The following is an 18,801-nucleotide window of genomic DNA, read 5'->3' as shown; positions in this document are numbered from 1 at the left end:
ATAATTAGGTGAACAGAATGTTCTCAGGGACAAGGTTCAGAATGGGGAAAGAGGAAAGAAGTCAAAACCTGGGACAGAGAAAATGGATAGAGCTTGCATAATTGCCTAGTTGCTTTCAATCTAGGGTGAGTTATAGATTAAAAACAGATGCGGGGTGAGTAAATAAATTACAAGTCATTCCACATACTTTCTTCCCAATTTTTTTTTTGAAAAAAAATGACATTTATTGTAAGAATTTGCATACTGCAGTCTAAAGAGATTTTGGCATTTGTACGAGTTCTGAACAACACAGGTACTCGTAGGAATGCACACCTAATTTCCCCCCTGTCATAGTTAATGGCATTAACTTTTAATGATGGCCTCTGCCCTTGGGTCTGCAGAAATTCAAAACAATTTGGTTGGGCATTTTAATGCACAGGAAAAAAAAATAGATGGACACATTTAAAACAGCTGAATCCTTAAGCCTTTGTGAACTTATCTGTGGCCACTGCCACACCAGCTCATTACCATGATGATAAATAGTTGGTGGTGTTATCCCTAAAGTTTTCTGTACAATTCAATGAAAATATCAATAATAACTATTCATTATTGGTTATGCCTGGCATCATGCTAAGCAGTCCCCATGCATTATTCCAATTAATCACAATAGCTCTGTGATACAAATTAGGACTCTGAGGCCCAAGGCCACCCAGCAACTGAGCCAAGATTGTGACTCCAGTGACTATGCTCTTTATCATCACACTATGCATTTGCTCTAATTTATTAATTCGTTTAGGTCTTTCTATTTAAAATGCCTTTAGTCAACACAGCCACTATGGGATCTGCACACATACTAGAAGTAACATGGTCTGCTAATTCCAACCGTTTACTCACTGTGTAAGTCAGTTCCTAGTTTCAAGCTCAGGCTCAAAGTGTAGACTCTTTTATGAGATTTCTGACAGCAAGCAGGTGAAAGAAAGAATTCAAAACCATTTCTTTTGTTGGGAGAGACACGTCAAGTAGTTGGGAGGAATTCGGACTGCCTTTCTGACATAGCTCCATTCAGCCCACAATCTAGTCTCTTGGAGAGCCTCACTAAAGTCTTTCTCATAATTGCCTGCCTGGAAGGTGGAAAATGGGATATGCGATGTCACAGCAAATGAGGGCATGTGGAACCCAGTAGAGCACGTCAGTGAAACAGCTCAGGATTAGCTAGGCACCCTCACCCATTTTCTCATTTAGTTTTTCTTCAAAAGAATACTGCATAAAATATACCACAGTAACCCACAGCTTATTCTAAAGTGCTGTCTTCTGGCAGCACGCATTAGCGTATGATTAGAGTCGAAAACTGAGAAACTAGACTTTCTTTAGCTGCTGGCCTGCTGCGTGAAATGCAGTCAGGTAACCTACCCCAGGACCAACCAAGCCACAAGCATTTATTAAGTATCTATTAGCAATGCAGCAGGGATTTGCATGGTTTGGATACCAAAAGAGTATCTAGAGCAAAGTTTCAGTTTAACCCTAGCAATACACAAGTCAAAATAAGGCATTTCAGTGCTTAAATGGCTGATAGAAGCTGTGGCAATTGAGAAGATAAATGGATGAATGACAGCTGGACTCAGCGGGCATAATGAGTATTTATTTGCTCTTACTGCCCACAATCTACTCATCTTTCTCCGTTAAAATAATGCAGAATTTTTCTGGGGAATCATGCATCACTCACTCTCAGTCCACTTAGTTTGGGTGATAAGTAAGACAAGAATGGGCACATGACTGATGGCAGCCAATGAGATTTTTAAAAAATTCCTAGGTTGCCTGTGGTTGAAGCCAGTTCATTTTTTTATAAGACAGTTTGCATTGGGTTGCTTGCTACTTCCAATGAAAGGATTCCTAAGTTGGGTTTTTCTGCCTCTAGATAGGGCACAATAGATTTCTACTTCTGGGTAGGATACAGGAGTGCTGACAGGGTGATGTTCCCACTGCAAGAGCTTAAAATGGATAGATAGATTACAAAATTCATATTTCTGACTTTATGAGAGAGCTGTAGAAGTAGCAGAGATGAGATAAACCATAACTCGAGAGAGGAGAAGTAAACCACTCACCTCCAGCTGTTTTTCAGCCTCGTTCATCTGCCAGTTTGGAGCATGATCGGAGGACTAGACTTGCTGAAGGGGCAAGACTCTGCTGAGGGGAGGAGTAACCACCTAAGCTTTTTGCAGTTGAATGGGCCTAGTGTGGCAATTTGGTAACTTGTTCTGGAGTGGCAGGGGAGGGAGCTATGCTAAAAGTATGCAGAGTAAAGTATCCAGATTTTCTTGGTGCTTGCTTGGGAAGTGAGATCTACCAGTGAGGGAGTTTGCATCAATAACATTACCTGCCAGGAACTCAAGAAGTTAGCTTGGGGGCCGCATATATTGTCTGAAACTTACAAAGAGTAATCGCTTCTCGGCCTTTTGGCTAAGATCAGGTGAAACTTATAAAGAGTAGAAATAGGCATTTACTGTTCTGAGGCTTGGTAGGCAGAATCCTATCAGGCTGTCAGAGTTCTAATAAAAAATCTAAGAGATGCTTGTCCTTAGAGTAGTGACAATCAGAAATGTACTGAATATTATAAATATTGCAATCTAGTTTTATCCCTAATGAGTTTCTAATTAGATTGAGATGATCATGCCCTCACTGTATTTACTTAAATGTGGAGAAAGCACTCTCTGGTGAAAGATAAAATGATCTGGACCTTCTATGATTCTTTTGTTCATTATACCTGGCATACAATTAAAAATTAATAGACCTGTGAAAAGGCAAGATAATGTGACCAATAATTATATAGTTGTTAGTCCACGAATGATCTAGGTAACAGAATTAGCAGACAAAGTATTATAAATAATATATTAAAGAAATTAGAGGAGAGGACCAAATAGATAAAGGATATCTATACACATGAAAGGATAGTCATTCTAGAACTAAAACAACAGCAACAGTAGCAACAACAGCAGCAATGACAAAACAGGGCTCCAAAAGAATACTGGGAACAGTCTGGATACAATAGAACACAGATACAACTTCAGCATAGGCAGTTCAAAGCAGGTCATTAGAAAACATCCAAACTGACCCACAGAGGAAAAGAGATGGACAGAACAGAGAGCAAAACACATGAAATGAACTTAAAAATATATAGTATGTAACATATTTCTAAAAGGGGCCCTAAAAGGAGAACCCAGAATGAGAGAGCAGTAATTAATTTGATAATGATTAAAAGTTTTCAGAATTAAAATTCATCAACCCAAAGATTCAAGAATTTAGCAAGTAGCAAGTAGGAAAAACTGCTATAGGCACATCACAATAATTCTGGAAAAATACAAAAAGAAAAGAATCTTACAAGCATCCAGAGAAAAGCCATATTACTTTCAAAGAAAACAAAATTAGATTGTTAGCTGACTTGTTTAAAAATGTGGTGGAAGCCAGATTGTGGTGGAATAGTATCTTTAAAGTGCTGAATGACAATACTGCCAAATAGAAGTATGCATTCTGCAAGAATATCCTTCAGAATAGCATGAATGTTTTCAAAGATTGAGAGAACTTTTCTTCAGTAAGCCTGCAGTAAGAGAGAACCTAAATAAAATTCATCAGGCAGAAAGATGATCATAGAAACAAAGAAATGCAGGAGAGAAAGAAAAATGCCAGAGAGGATAAAAGAGAAATGCATGATAAATATTTTAATAAATATAGGAATATATGTATATTCAAATATAGGTGAATATTAAATATCTGTGGAGATTCATTTGGATGTAGAACTAAAATCTGTGACAATAATAAAAGTCAGGAGTGTCAAAGTCCTGACGCATATCAAGTGCAATAAACTGAGTTCACTATGTAATTCAAGGGTGTGTTTTGTGATATCTACGGGTACTGCTAATAGAAGAATATAAGAATATGTGAATACACTCAATAAAAAGAAAATATAGAATAATAAAATACATGATTAACCCAGAAGAAATTGAGAATGAAGAAAAAGTGAACAGTTGGGAAAAATAGAAAAGGAATTTTAACACAGTAGGTATGTATGACCCTATTATTAGAAATTACTATAACTATAAATGAACTAAATAGTCCAATAAAAAGCTAAGACAGGCTGCGTAACAGTGAAAGTCCCAGACCTACTTTAAGGACATAGAAGGTTTTGAAGTCAAAGGGTGGAAAAATATTTTAAACACCAACCAAGAGAAAATAGCCAAGCTGAGAGTCAAAGTAGACATGAATAGCAAGAAGCAAGAGTATTTTCTGATAAGGAGGTTAACCCAACAGAAAGACATTCCAGGCTGAAATTAATATGCATTCGACATCATAGCTACAAAATAGATAAAGCAGAAAACAAATACAAAGCAGAACTAAAGGACATTAGAAAATTCCTACAATTGAAGTTGATTTAACAAATATACAGAAACTCAGTAATGGTATAGATCTGAACCACAAAATTAATAAACATGACTCAGTTGACATACGTAGAGCACTAGAATTAGCTTTAATAGAATTCAAGTCATTTTCATGTGCATATGCCAAAACTGACTATATGTTGGTCCAAAAAGAAAGCCTCAAAAATTTTAAATGATTAAAATGATTCAGTCTGTTCTATGACTGCATTGACATTTAGCCAGAAGCCAATAACAAAAGCATGATGAGGAAATTCCCAAGTTCACTGAAGTCAAACAATAATCTTTTAAATAATCCCTGGGTAAAAGAAGCAATCAAAATGGAAATCAGAAAACATTTTATATGAAATATAAAGAACTTATCAAATCAAAACTTTTGGAATGAATCTAAATCAGTGTTTACAGGAAAATTTTTAGCTTAAATGCATTTAAAGAAAATAAGATGAATATAAATATTTTAAGCTTTTATTTTTCAAGAACCTAGAGAATGAAAAGCAAATCAAAGCTATGGAAAATAGAAAAAAAATATATAATAAGGGTAGAAATAAGTGGTAAAGAAAAAAAATCATACATGGAAGACAGATAACAAAGACAAATATTTTTTTAAGATAACTGAAATTGAAAATTCTTTTTTTAATTTTTTAACATTTATTTATTTATTTATTTATTTATTTATTTATTTGAGAGAGAGAGAGACAGACAGACAGACAGACTGTGAGCCAGAGAGGGGCAGAGAGAGAGGGAGACCAGGCTCCAGGCTCTGAGCTGTCAGCACAGAGCCCGACTTGGGGCTCAAACTCATGAACCACGAGATCATGACCTGAGCCAACGTCGGACACTTAACCAACTGAGCCACCCAGACACCCCCTGAAAGTGAAAATTCTTAATGATCAAGCATGATAAAGGAAAGAGAGAAAGAGTGAGAGTGCACACTAGATTTTATCTTCTAGATAAAAAGCATGTTTGAACTTTAGGCAAATAAATTCAAAAATTTAAATAAAGTGGACAATATCGATGAAAAATGTCACATACCAATGCTAACACAAGTAGAAATAGACACCTGAATAATCTTTTATCTGTTCATGAATTGGAAATCTGATATTAAAAAATTATTTTTCAAAGATGCATATGGCTTCACCAATAAATTCTTTTATTCTCTCAAGAAAGAAGAACACTGAACTTGGACAAACCGTTCTGGAGAAAATTCAATGAGGAATCTTTTTCTAATTATTTCTATGGGACCACCTTATCTTAATTACACCACTTAACAAGGGTATTAAAGGAAAATTACAGACCAGTTTCTCTTATGAATATGGATGCAAAAATCTTCAACAAAAATTAGGTAGTTGAATCCAATAGTGTAGAAAAAAAGGATAATACCTTACAATCAAATGTTGTAGACATATAAGGTCGATTTATTATTTGAAAGGTGAATCAATGTAATTCACCACATCAATAAGACAGTGTAGTGACATCATCAAGATGGTGACATAGGTCATTCCGGACTTCAGGTTTCCCTGATAAGGAGACCAGGTAGCAACTATCTATAGACAAGACACTGTTGTGAAAATTCCAGAACCCAAGGATGAAACTGAAGCATCCCCTTTGGACAACAGAAACCTACAAGGACCATATTGGAAGAATAAGAGGAGCAGCTTAACTTTGACTGCATGGACTTGCCCCTAAGCTAGCAAAGAGCTGCACTCAGAGAGCTTCCCTGTGCCTATGGCTTATTTCTAGTGGGGGAAAAAGGCACCTCAGGTGGACGTCTAGGTTCTCCAGCATTGTGGGACTCTTCCCAGAAGGCTTAATCGAGTCTCACCTCTCAGGGATCATTAGGGGAATCTGTGGAACTCTACCACTGAGGAATCAAGAGATGGGAAAGGCAGGATAGGACTAATAGTAACCAGAGCTCAGATCTTGGTGGACTGTGTTCCTGTTTGCAGAAGTGCCTAAGCATAGATCCCAGCCAGTAGCTCTGCCTAACTGTAAAGCTGAGCAGCTGGCCCCATCCAACCAGGGAGCTCCACTGGCAGTTCTGCTTGATTTGGATCATCAACCAACAGGCCATACTAAGCATGGAGCCCATTGTATGGTTCTACCTGGGCAGGGGGGAGAATTTGCAGGGAGCCAAGACAGCAGTCCTGCCCAATGGTTGAACGTAGCTCCTGAAGTCACAAAACCAGGGGCACTGAAGAGTGATCCAGAGCAGCCCTAGGGCATTGCTTATGGTATCGCACACCCACGGAGCCCACCCAGCAGCAAAGCCCAGAATATGGCCCTGCCCAGTTGCTGAACAAAGCCTACAGTCTTGTTCAGGCAGAGAAGCAATTCAGGGACCCCACACAATTGCAGACCCATCAGAACAGAGAGCCCAGGCAGAGACTTTGCATGTCTGCACAGCACAATCTTCAGCCCCACCCACATGCGGAGTACAGCTGGCAGCCCCACCCACACAGAGAGCCCAGCTGGTGACTTTGCTCAGCAGTAGAGGGCTGCCAACAGCCTACCTGCCAGTGAAGCCCAAGCTGTCCTTGGGGCAGCCCAACTCCAGGGCACAGCCTTTGGCCCTGCCTGAATGCAGAGCTTAGCTGGCAGCACCTCCTGATTAGGCAGCACAGTCTGAGGTGCTCCCAGACCAGGAGCAACTGTAGGCCACGGCAGGCAGCCATGCCCGACTGCAGAATCCTGCCAGTGGTAGTGCTCTGCTAGGGCGCATACCCTGCAACCCGGCCCGACTAGAGGGCATTATCGAGCCCAGCTGCTGGCCTCACCTGGCCACAGAACATAGTCAGCAGTCCTGCCTCACCAGGGAGCCCACCCAGTGTCCCCCCCCCCCCCCCCCCGAGTGTGGAGCCTAGCCAGCTGGGGATCTACAGCATAGCACAGGGACTATAGTTAACAACATTGTATAGTAGAAAGTTGTTGATATTGGATATTGAAAACTCTCACCACAGAAGATACATTTATCAAATTTACATTTATCACACTGTACACGTAAACTCCGGTAACATTATACTTTTAAAATATATCTCAAAAAAGCTGGAAAGAAAACTAGAGAGAGAGAGAGAAATTCCATGATCATCTTTATGTAAACTGTACCCTAATGAGTTAAAAATATTTAAAAAAAAAATCATAACTTATCCATTAGGGAGAGCCTATAGAAATTACTTCTTCCTTTAAGTTTATTTATTTATTTTGAGAGAGAGAGAGCAAGTACGCTAGCAAGCATGGGGGAGGGGCAGAGAGAGAGGGAGAGAGAGAACCCCAAACAGGCTCCATGTTGTCAGTGCAGAGCCTGACATGGGCTCATTCCCACAACCGTGAGATCATGACCTGAGCCGAAATTAGGAGTCGGACCCCCAACCGACTGAGCGACCCAGGCTCAGTAATTAAGAAACTACTTCTTAATTTACATCTTCATGCATTCATAAGAGAAGTGCCTGTTGTCTGAGCTACTAGGATTTTCCACCAGAGATATTGCAGATAGAATTCCTGCATTGGATCTGGGGTCCTACAGAAAATGACTAACATGGCGTCTAACTCCCTGAGCCCATGATTCACATTTTTCATCAACAACAAATCAAATTGTAGTTTATCAACTTCTTTCTATGTCCCCAAATTAAGGATATTTTCAATTCAGAGAAATATATAGCAGTTATCAATTTATTTGATGGTGGTTGCCTCAACTGTATGCAGTAGGAGATATTTTTAAAAGTAATCCAGGGGTGCCTGGGTGGCTCAGTGGGTTAAGCATCCGACTTTGGCTCAGGTCATGATCTTGCAGTTCAGGAGTTCCAGTCCTATATCGGGCTCTTTTGCTGACAGCTCAGAGCCTGGGCCTGCTACAGCTTCTGTGCCTCCTTCTCTCTCTGCTCCTCCCCTGCTCACATTCTGTCTTTCTCTCTCAAGAATAAATAAACATTAAAAAAAAAATAAAAGTAATCCATATATGCTCTTAACATGTGGGCTATAAAGTCCCTCACTTTTGATTTATCCTAACAATGAAACAACAGAAAGGACAATTTAATACAGTCCTTAAGAATATGAGCTTTGGCATCAACTTACCCATGTTTGAGTCTTTATTCTGCTTTGTGTTAGTTGTTACCTAAGCTACTGGCTTCTCAAAATTTTTTGCCTTAGTTATTTTATAAGGGAGACCTGGGCTCTGGTGAACTCTATTACCTGTAACTTCTTACAAATCAATTGAATGACCTCCTCCTCCAAGGAAAAAAAAAAAAATCCCCAATTATTTTCTCATTAGTAAAATGAGAATACTAAAAATAACATACTCGTTGAACATTTATGAAAATGAAAAGAGATGATTTATGTAAACTTTTAACACAGTGCCTGGCACATACATATTGTGTGCTCAAAAAATAGTAACATATATATTGATCATTATTCTCATTTCCTTTCTTGTAAACAACAAAAGAAGCATAATTTTTGACATATTGGAAGTATTTTCCTTTTAATTTTTTAATATTTATTTATTTTTTAGAGAGGGAGGCAGACAGAGCATGAGTGGGGGAGTGCAGAGAGAGAGAGAGAGAGAGAGAGACACAGAATCTGAAGCAAGCTCCAGGCTCTGAGCTGTCAGCACAGAGCCTGATGCGGGGCTCAAGCTCATGGAATGTGAGATCATGACCTGAGCCAAAGTCAGATGCTTAACAGAGTGAGCCACCTAGGTGCCCCTATATTAGAAGTATTAAGGACCTTTTTATTTGACTCTCATGACCACTATTGACTTTCTCAACAATACTTTCTTTTTTACGCTTAGATAAGGTCATAAATTAAAGGTCATTTCATCTTGCTGGCCTCCATACCTAGTCCAACCACCAAGCCATACTTAAGCACAGTGAGATTGGCCATAATAGCAAGCCCCCCTTCCTCTTGGATCTAATTACATTTCTAAGAATGAAGACGAAATGGAAAAGGTGTTAATTAATTTGTATTGCTTTTCTTTGGTGGCTGCAGGGAATAAAGGGTGCTTTTATTTGGAAAAAGGCAAGCTTCACATGTGGCCCAGAGCTGGGTGGATGGCATATCATTGCAGGTAGGTTTTATGGAGGCCACTTTCTCCATGTGCCAGGACAATCCCAGCCCAATAAAGAGGCATATGTACAAGTGATTAATATAGAAGAATCTGATCTTCTTTACTGGATCTCTTGGTGTAGGTTTATCCTCTCTAATCAGTTTCACTTTATGCATGAACATTTACTGTGATTTATGTGCCTAACAATGATTAGGGTGAATAGGTTTGTTTGAATACATATGACAGATGGCATCTTTGTGGTGACCCATGGATGAGCCTTCCCATTTCTAGAGGCAGTGGAGAAACTTTTTACCAGACTCTAGTTAAGCTCTAACACAGCTCAAGAATATGGTGGTGCATAGTATCAAAGACCAGGTTGGACTGTCTGAAAAAAGCTCTTTCTTTTCTCCTGGCCACTTGCTTTGACTAATAGAATTTGACTTTGGAGGTGTCATACCCTGAATGTTTGTGTCCCCTTGGCATTAATATCTTGAAACCTTATCCCTAAGGTGATGGTATTTGGAGGCGGGACCTTCGGAGATGAAGGCTTTTCCCTCTTGAATGCAATTAGTGATCTTATAAAATAGACCCCAGAGATCTTTCTTGCTCCTCTGCCACATGAGAATACAATGAGAAGATGACCATCTATGAACCAGGAAGCTGCTTCTCACCAGTTTAATCTATGGTATTCTCATTACAGCAGCCTGAACAGACTAAGACAGAAGAGTGAATGCCACCTTTGGTTGTATGGTCCCAGTAAGTGCCTGGCTTAGTTCTAGACTCTGCGTGATTTCTGAGAATAAGACAAAGTCTTCCTCTCTCAGGTGCTGTAAGAATTTCCTTCACCTGACAGCACAACCTCCCATTCTGAATAAGCAATATGCTTAAAATGTCAAATACTCCTAAAGTAGATAACATGTTGACTGTCAAATACTCCTAAGATGGGTAACACATTGACTTAAATTTAGTCTAAGATGTATATGTCTATCATCAGCGACTTTCTCAGACCACTTGTTATCTCTAGATGGTTCATAGGAGCTGGCGGTAAGAATTCTCAAGGGAAGACAACAGTATAGTCTGAGGGAAACCTTTATCATTTAATTTCATCCAGTGTTAGCCTCTGCTTTAGCTAGAACAGTATTTCTCAAGGTTTTGAGGAGCTGGAAAAATGCACTTTTCGGAGTCCCGTCCCACAAGTACCAAATCAGATCTCTGGGGGTGGGGGGTGGGGCTGGGGTGGGCAGGACTCAGAAGATGTGTTTGTGTAATAGTGTATAAGTCCCCACATGATCCTTTGCACACTCACATTTGAGAGTCTGTTTCTGGGTAATCATCTCTGTGAGAGTATGCACACTGTCGTGCACACCCATGGGGAAAGGAGGTGCCATGCAGGACTCTCTGGGTGGGTGTGACTTCATGCTCTGCCTGCTTGCTTGGGAAGGATGCCATTTAGGGGGATGTACTCGAGCAATCACTCCTGACTCGTTGCCTCTGCTCTCCGTATTTATAGCTCCCAGCGTGGCTCATTGCAGCCACCAGCTCCTTCATCATTTTAATATTTTTCCCAGTTTCTCTGCCCACTGATCATATTTTTCTGTTCCAAACTATTTAATTTATTAATACCGCCCTGAAGAATGTGTGGCAATTGTTGTCTGCTGTGCCCAGGAAGAAACACACAGACACACAGCCCAACACCACAGCTCATACTGGAGAGAGGAGAGGATTCATCCCTGCTGCTCCCACCGTATCAGAGAGGCTGGTGTTCATATACGTTAGTAAGAGTAAGATACCACCATCATCTCCACCCTTTCCATTATACTTTCAGGTGTGGCTGACATTTGCCTGTGAATTTTTCAGTAACAGCCACGGGGTGCTGCTCCCAGGTCCAGCTCGACTCTTTGCTTTTGTACCAGCTGGTCCACACACCTTCAGCCTTCAATTGCCCACAGCACAGCTCTCTGAATCCTCTGTCTTAGTTCTAAAGCTTTCTTTGAAGGCCCTGGGAGAGCGATCCTTAGTGGCATCCCCGCCTTGCTCCCCAGCTCCTTTCCTTTATGTTCCCCCCTTTCTCAGGCCAACCCTCTCTTTGTGTCTCGGTGGTTATCAGCTTGCAGGGGATACTCCATTGCAGACTGAAACAGGCTGTGGGAGAGGTCACTTTAGCTGAGGTGAGTCTGGCCTTGGGAATAAGCACAGACCTCACATACTGGTCCGAGTATGTGCTAAGCCTCCGGCATGGTCACTTCATGTCACTGACTGACAGACAGGTCACTTCCTCCTACAGCCAGAGGAGCTTGGCAGACTCACTTGACAGTCTCCTCAGATTTGCTGGAATCTGCAAAGAGCCTCCTCAGTGCCTCGGATGCAGAGAAGAACATTCCACATGGGGAACCTTTATTCTCCTGCCTCATTAGGCTGTACAATAGCTAACAGATTGCACACACCACCTGCCCCTCCCTGCCCCAAGGGCTGCTAGTTTAAGGGCAAACGGTAAGTGGCCAGGCTCATGCAGGCTTTACAAGAGCAATGTTATAAGCCAGAAGGATGCAAGCAGGTTTCACTTTGTGCACAGACGGCATTTTAAAATTGATAAATCTTTCTTCATTGTGTAGCATTTCAAAAGGAGAGTAAAAGGCACATGCACAGTAACAGATCTTTTGAGTATGTGCATTTGTGAAAGACACAAAGAACTCTAAAAATTGCGTTTCTCTTTGACCAGACTAAGGATATCAGCCTTTGCCTGATGCCATGTGGTCAGGGCAGCAGCGTCCTGGGCAGAGCCCCCCCCCCCTCCCCCCCCCCCCCCCCCCCCCCCCCCCCGCCGCCTCCCCTTGCTGTCCCAGGACAGCCTGGGGCCTCTCATCACTTAGTGACATTGAGAGTTTGGGGAGATAATTAACATCCTAAACAATGCTCGAGTATTGTCGATAACATAGCTTAGTCAGTTCTAACCAGTGACATTAAATAGGAATATGAAAAACTTTTAACTTTTTTTTTTTTAACGTTTATTTATTTTTGAGACAGAGCATGAACGAACGAGGGTCAGAGAGAGGGAGACACAGAATCTGAAACAGGCTCCAGGCTCTGAGCTGTCAGCACAGAGCCTGACGTGGGGCTCGAACTCAAGGACCGTGAGATCATGACCTGAGCCGAAGTCGGCCGCTTAACCGACTGAGCCACCCAGGAGCCCCAACTTTTAACTTTTAAAATATCCTGAGAATGTTTAGTAACGTCATTGCTACTGGTATCATAGGTTCTTTGATCTGTTCCTTGACATGAAATTTCTCCTTTCCTCTACAGGATGACATTTGTAAGAGATAACATGATTCAGATGAAGTTTTATTCAAGATTGGACCAGACAGGCTTTTTATACTTCGTTATTTTCACTTATTTCTGATACTAATTTAAAGCCTGTTGGGTGTGATTGCTGTTACTCTTTTAGTTAAAACATTCTCCGTGTGCACATATGCACATGCAGAACTCATATGCTAGTTGTTTCCATTCCAGCCAAAAGCACAGATATGATTGAAAACACCTGATCTCTACTTTTAATCGTTCTTCGCCCCTCAACCTCTTTTGGGCCCTGGAGGACAGAGCTATCATTGAGAGTGATTGCAAGAAGAGCAGATTTAGGATGGTGACTGGGAAAGATGAATTGAAAACATAAAATAGAACAACAGGAGTTCATTTGCCAGGTGATAGCTATGGAGGCGAGAGAAGGCCGGCTCTCAGGAGAACCACAGAGGAGAAATGGCCCAAAGTTAAGAACAGGAAATGAGCAGAGGAATAGATCCACCAAACTATTGATCAGCCGTGGACCTGGTTTAAAGAAGCGGATAGCTTTAAGGGGTGCCGAAAGGCAAGGCTAGAAACATGTTACCTTCTTCTAAGTGCATTTGCTGGCTGTGGCTGGAAAAAAGATGTACGCACACAGAAAGTTGATAAGACAAAGACACCCTTTGTTTGATCACATCTGTGCCTGATGGCCTCAGAGCAAATAGCTGGGGATTGTCAAGAGCTGGCAAATGATCACTGTTTGAAAACAGGTATCTATCACAGGGAAATATCACACAAAGCCACAGCTTTCTTATTTGATGCTCTGCAAACACCCGTCACCTTCAACTGTGACAGCTACCCCCACATCCACAAACTCTTTGAGAACATCAGCATCCTTCCTTGAAGCCCCACAAACTCTGGCTCATGTTGCCAAGTGATATGGACTGAATGATGGTGCCATCCCCCCAATTCACGTGTCGAAATCCTAACCCCCAAAGTGATGATAGCAGTAGAGGTATTAGGCCAGGAGGATAGAGTCCTCAGGAATGGGATTAATGATTTAGGAGAAGAGACTCAAGAGAGCTTGCTTCCTTTCTGCCCTCCTTGCCTTTTTAGAATACAACGAGAGGACAGCCATCTGCAAACTACACCTTGATCTTGGACCTTTGGGCCTCTAGAACTGTGAGAAATGAATTTCTGTCATTGAAGCTACCCGGTCTGTGGTAATCTGTACTAATTAAGCCTGAACTCATTAAGGCCCAAAGCTAACCAAGCACTCTGTTGTCTCTAGGCCCATTGTTAGAAGCTCCCCTAAGAGTAGCAAGCTAAAGGGCCTTGGTGTGGCAAGTAGGCTGAGAAGAGTGCCCTTCTGCATGAATGAAAAGGCTAATCGCCACCGCCATTCTGAATGTACGTATTAGAGATGGGACTCTCTCAACCCACGCACTTGTTGTGTTTACATTAGCAATCTGTGTAGAAGCCTCTATAAATATATTGGATCCAGAGTAATTGCTTCAGGTTCTCAACATAATTTCCCTTCTTATTGGAAAACAAAAAGGTTTTTGTTTTTCCAACTAGTATCCAAACGTTCTTCTTTTTATTAGTTAATGGTGACCCATATCTCTCCTTTGTATCCATCTACCATTTCCTTTAACCCTGTGCTGTCTGATTTCTGTTCTCACAACTGTATTGAAATTTCTCTCTTGAAAGTTACCAGTATCCTCCTCTGCCTTATGATAGACAGTTTTCCTTAACAGCACCATTTGACTTTTGGGAATTGGTTTCTCTTTTACACTTCCTGTTTGCCTTGATTTCTGTGACCTGATGTTTTCTGAACTCATTTATTTCTCTTGTTGCTCTTTTTCTATACTTTATTCTCCCTTGTTTTCTTGTCCCTCGTTCCCTGATCCTCAATGATGGTGGTTCTTGAAGATTCCTATCTTGACCTCTGCTTCTAGCCCTCGTAGTTTATCTTTAACTGGGATCATTTATTTTCGTATCTCCAATGTCACTGTGGAGATGAGCATTTCCAAAGTGGAAATCAATAGCACCAATTTTATATTTACAATATGCATCTCATATTTCTAAAATTATAAACGTGTCAGTTTACCTCAAAGTCAACATAAATCACCTTTAAGTTAACGTTTTTCCCCTTAAATTTTGCTTCCTCTCCAAACTATTGCAATTCCCATCTTTCTAGGACTAACTTCCTATTGTAGGTCCCTACCATTTGTGCCTTCTAATCTCTCTTTCCTACTCCTGCCACTCTTTTCATGTGTCTCTGAAATCCATCCCATCCACTCTATCCCCCTTCCCACCGACCTCATCCAGGGCTGCATTTCTGTTTGCCTCAATTACTGCCAACCCCATTCTGAGCATGTAGTTGGAGATGGTGTATATCAGAGCTGAGGTGGGGGGGATGATGGCTGGCCCCTGTAATCCCTACCTATGCTCTGCCCATTCTTTCCCCCTCCCCACTTTCCCAAAACTATCTTTGGGCTGAGCCTTCAAAGGCACTGTCATCAAGGTAGCCCTTGGGCATAATGCAGCTGAACTGGTTCCCAGCCACATTAAGAAATAATTTGCATTGTGGGCAATCAGGAGTTGTGGGAGGGATGTGAACTTGGGGCTGGCTTGGGTCTTGTGAAGGCTTGTGAATTAGGGCAAGTCTCTGAGCCTCAGTTTTCTAATCTGTAAAATGGACATATTAATGCACGAGTCTGTGGTGTTATGGTAAGGATTGGGCAAGATGGATGTAATGTTTTCCCTCGGCTTGAATAGAGTTTAGATAGGCTTCTTCCTGCTTCTAGGTCTCTGACTTCCCTCTCCCCTAGACCTTTATGGAATCCAGATGACCTATGATTGCCCTACCCCTCGCTCAAAAGCTCTCCTGCCCTTGGATTCAATAGAGATGAGTCCAGATTGAGTCCCGAAAACGTTTTGAAAATACCAACATGCCACGCAAGTCCCTCGTGTGACTGCTATAATCCCTTCAGCGATATATACACAGGATAGAAAATGTATAGAGAATTCTTGATGCTTATCCCAGCAGTAGGAAAAGTTGGGGATGAAGGAGAGGATAGGGTCCTTCTAGCATTCTGAGTTATCCAGAGCCCTTGCAAGGTATTACAAGCCATGAGGCAGGCAGCAAACTGAAAGTACTCAGGTTAGCTCCAGGCCTGAAGCACCTGCTGGGCGGCAGAGGCCTCCAAAACCTGCCAAAGGGCCAAGGGCGGGTGAAAGCAGCTGGGTTTTCTTAATTGCTGAGGGTAGATCAATGTTACAGAATTCCTTTAAGGCTTATGGTCCACACCCGTTTGTGCCTTGGACATTTCCTGGCTTTTAGCGTAGGGAGGGAGAGATGAGAAGTAAAATTTATGGTCATAGTTAATGACTACTTTCCTGTCTCCCTTGCATTATACCAAAGAAGAAGAACCCAAACCAAACAACAACAACAAAACCCCAAGTTCAACCATTTCCGTTTTCATCTATTCTTAATTTGGGGCCTGGAGCTGGTACCGGCAGGGGTCCCGTAAATGAATTTCCTCACAGGAGCCCTGCTGCTCTCTGCCTCAGGCGGTTTTCCTAGAGCACAGGGGTTTCCAGAACCACCTCAGTCCAGGGCTGTCTTCCCCGCCCTCTTGGACTCTCCTCTCTCCCTGCCAGGAATATAGGAGGACCTTGGTTCCACCTTTTTCTCAGCCATAGCTGCCAAGGAATGAACATTCACCGGGGAAACAGAAGCCTTGTTACTAGGTTGTTGTCTTCCTTCAGAGTATCTGACCAATTACTTTCCCGGAGTCTGCCTGTTGTAAGATAAGGGGCTGGTGTGGGTGGAGGGAGGCAGCTGTCTGATAGTTGATGACTGGTCCTCCAGTCATTCAAGAGAAAGTATTTTGAAAAGTATCACTGCAAAAATAACAGCATCACCACATTTAGGGCTACAAAGGTCTGGGAGAGGACTTATCCAAGGACAGGGGCCCAAAGCACTCATGAGAGACCCCAGATGTAGGCAGGAGAGAGAGGCGGCACTGGGTTTTCCCTGCAGTCTTCACAGTGTTGCGCTGGCGGTAAGGATCCTTCGCTCTTCACCCCTGTGTCACAGTCAGGCTGTGCCCACAGGGACCCCAGGCTGACAGTTGAATCTTCATTTGGCCCTGAGATGTTTCCCTGGATCTCTTTCTGCTTCTCTACTGTGATAAGCTGGACTGAACAATGCCAGCCGTGATGATTTTAAGATCATCTATTTGCCTTTAAAGCATTCTAGCTCATTGTGTGCATAAGTATATCATTTTTGTCAGAATAGACCCCAGATGAGCCGGGTGTTACCCTAGCCACTTTGGGCTGTATGTTCCTACGAGCCAACTCTCTCCTCTGCCCACATTCCTCCCCCACAAAACATAAGCACACACGAAATCCTCTGCAAGGTCCTAAACATTTTTGTGTTAGAGTTCTTATCCTTGTGGTCCTCTTGGCAAACATCTCGTCCCCCACTATTACCAAGCCGACAGCTGGGAAGTAGCCTTCTTTGCATTTAGCTGAGGTCAAAGGTAAGGAAAAGTAAGCAAACATGTTGTAGAGAAATCCTGGGAAGTCTATTTTTTCCATTCCTCTTTGCTTATACTGATGCTTAGAATGTGACTGTGATGGTTGGGACTTCAGCAGCCTTTTTGGGCTGCAGTACTGAGGGCCACACCTTGGTAATCACAGAAAGAGCCGGAGCCTTTGATGACCATGGAGCTATCATTTCAGCCCAGGTCTGACTACTTCTATCCTTTTCTTTCCTGATGTGTGTGAGAAATACACTCTTATTAGTCCTTCCACCTTCATTTAGAATACTTTTTTTTAATCTTATCTTAACTACATCATCCTCATGTGCTAACACACTTTTCTCCTGTTTCTATTCTCTGTTATATTTCTATGGTAGTTCCTAGCAACCTTATATATCTTCTACCATTTTAACTTTTCCCTTAAACAAACTTCAGGGGAAACCAGTATTCCAGGAACTATGCCAGGCTATTGGAAAACAAGGATTAGTAATATAATACCCCATGGCTGTGAGACATTGACCAGACTCCCATTCTAAAGAAGTACAGGTGAATGACAGCAGATGAATATCGCTACCACACAAATCAGCTTTGCTTTTGGCATATAAAAAGAACTGCTCTGGTCTCTGGCCTTGAAAAAAAAATGTAGCCTAACAGAAAAGGAGAACAGAAGGGCATAAAATAATGAATGTTTACAAGCATTCAGGGAGAGAACTGGATTAGTGCTTCTTCTCCATCAGCAGTGCCCTCACACGGAGCCCAAAACTTTCAAATTGATTCCCTCCTCCCTTCATTGGTTGGGAACAGTCCAAAAGCAGGGCGACTATGAATGGCCAGGCATCTGCAAAACAGCTTTTCTTTTAATTCTTGTGATTGTTGTAATGTTTATTTGAAATAAATGTCCTTTCAGTCCTTGAGCCCTGTTAGCGCATTCTGGGAACATGGCTAAAAAGCTTGGAAGGGGAAAATTACCCTATTCCCCCCGCTTCCTCTAATCTAGGGTTTTGGAGGTTGTGATAGGTGCCAGAGCATCCTGAAAAGCCAGGTGTTCTTGATGTTTACAAATGGACGCCGAGCGGCAAGCTTGTGGGGATTACCATGGCACGGCTTTGATCTAGTGCATGCTGCTTGCAGGTATGGTGCGTTCTGGCTCTCCTTGGACCGTCTTTTAATCCTCACAGCCATTGCATGAGGTCACACAGCCACCGTCCTACAGAGGAGGAAACCAAAACTTAAAGACGTGAAGTAACCTGTTCCAAGTCACCAGGCAGCCAGCACAGGTGGAGCCTGGATTTGGATCCCGGCATCCTGACTCCAGAACTCTTTGTTTTTAAACATGATGCTGCAGATTGTGAAGTGAAAGCTCACAGATCTAAGAAAGGATCAGAAACTTGTCAGGACTCAGAGCTAAAACCCTAGGAGCAAGCTGCCTCCTTGCCTTCTTCCTTCTGTCATACAGTTTGGGAGAGTAGGTAATTTCAGCCTGGAACACGAGACCCGTCTCTGAGTCAGCCTTGACCCAGGCCAAGTTGTGGGC

Source organism: Puma concolor, chromosome A1 (genome assembly GCF_028749965.1).
Source record: "Puma concolor isolate L17-30 chromosome A1, mPumCon1.1.hap2, whole genome shotgun sequence".
NCBI lineage: Eukaryota > Metazoa > Chordata > Mammalia > Carnivora > Felidae > Puma > Puma concolor.
The sequence above is the reverse complement of the archived record's forward strand: the minus strand, read 5'-3'. Positions refer to the sequence as shown.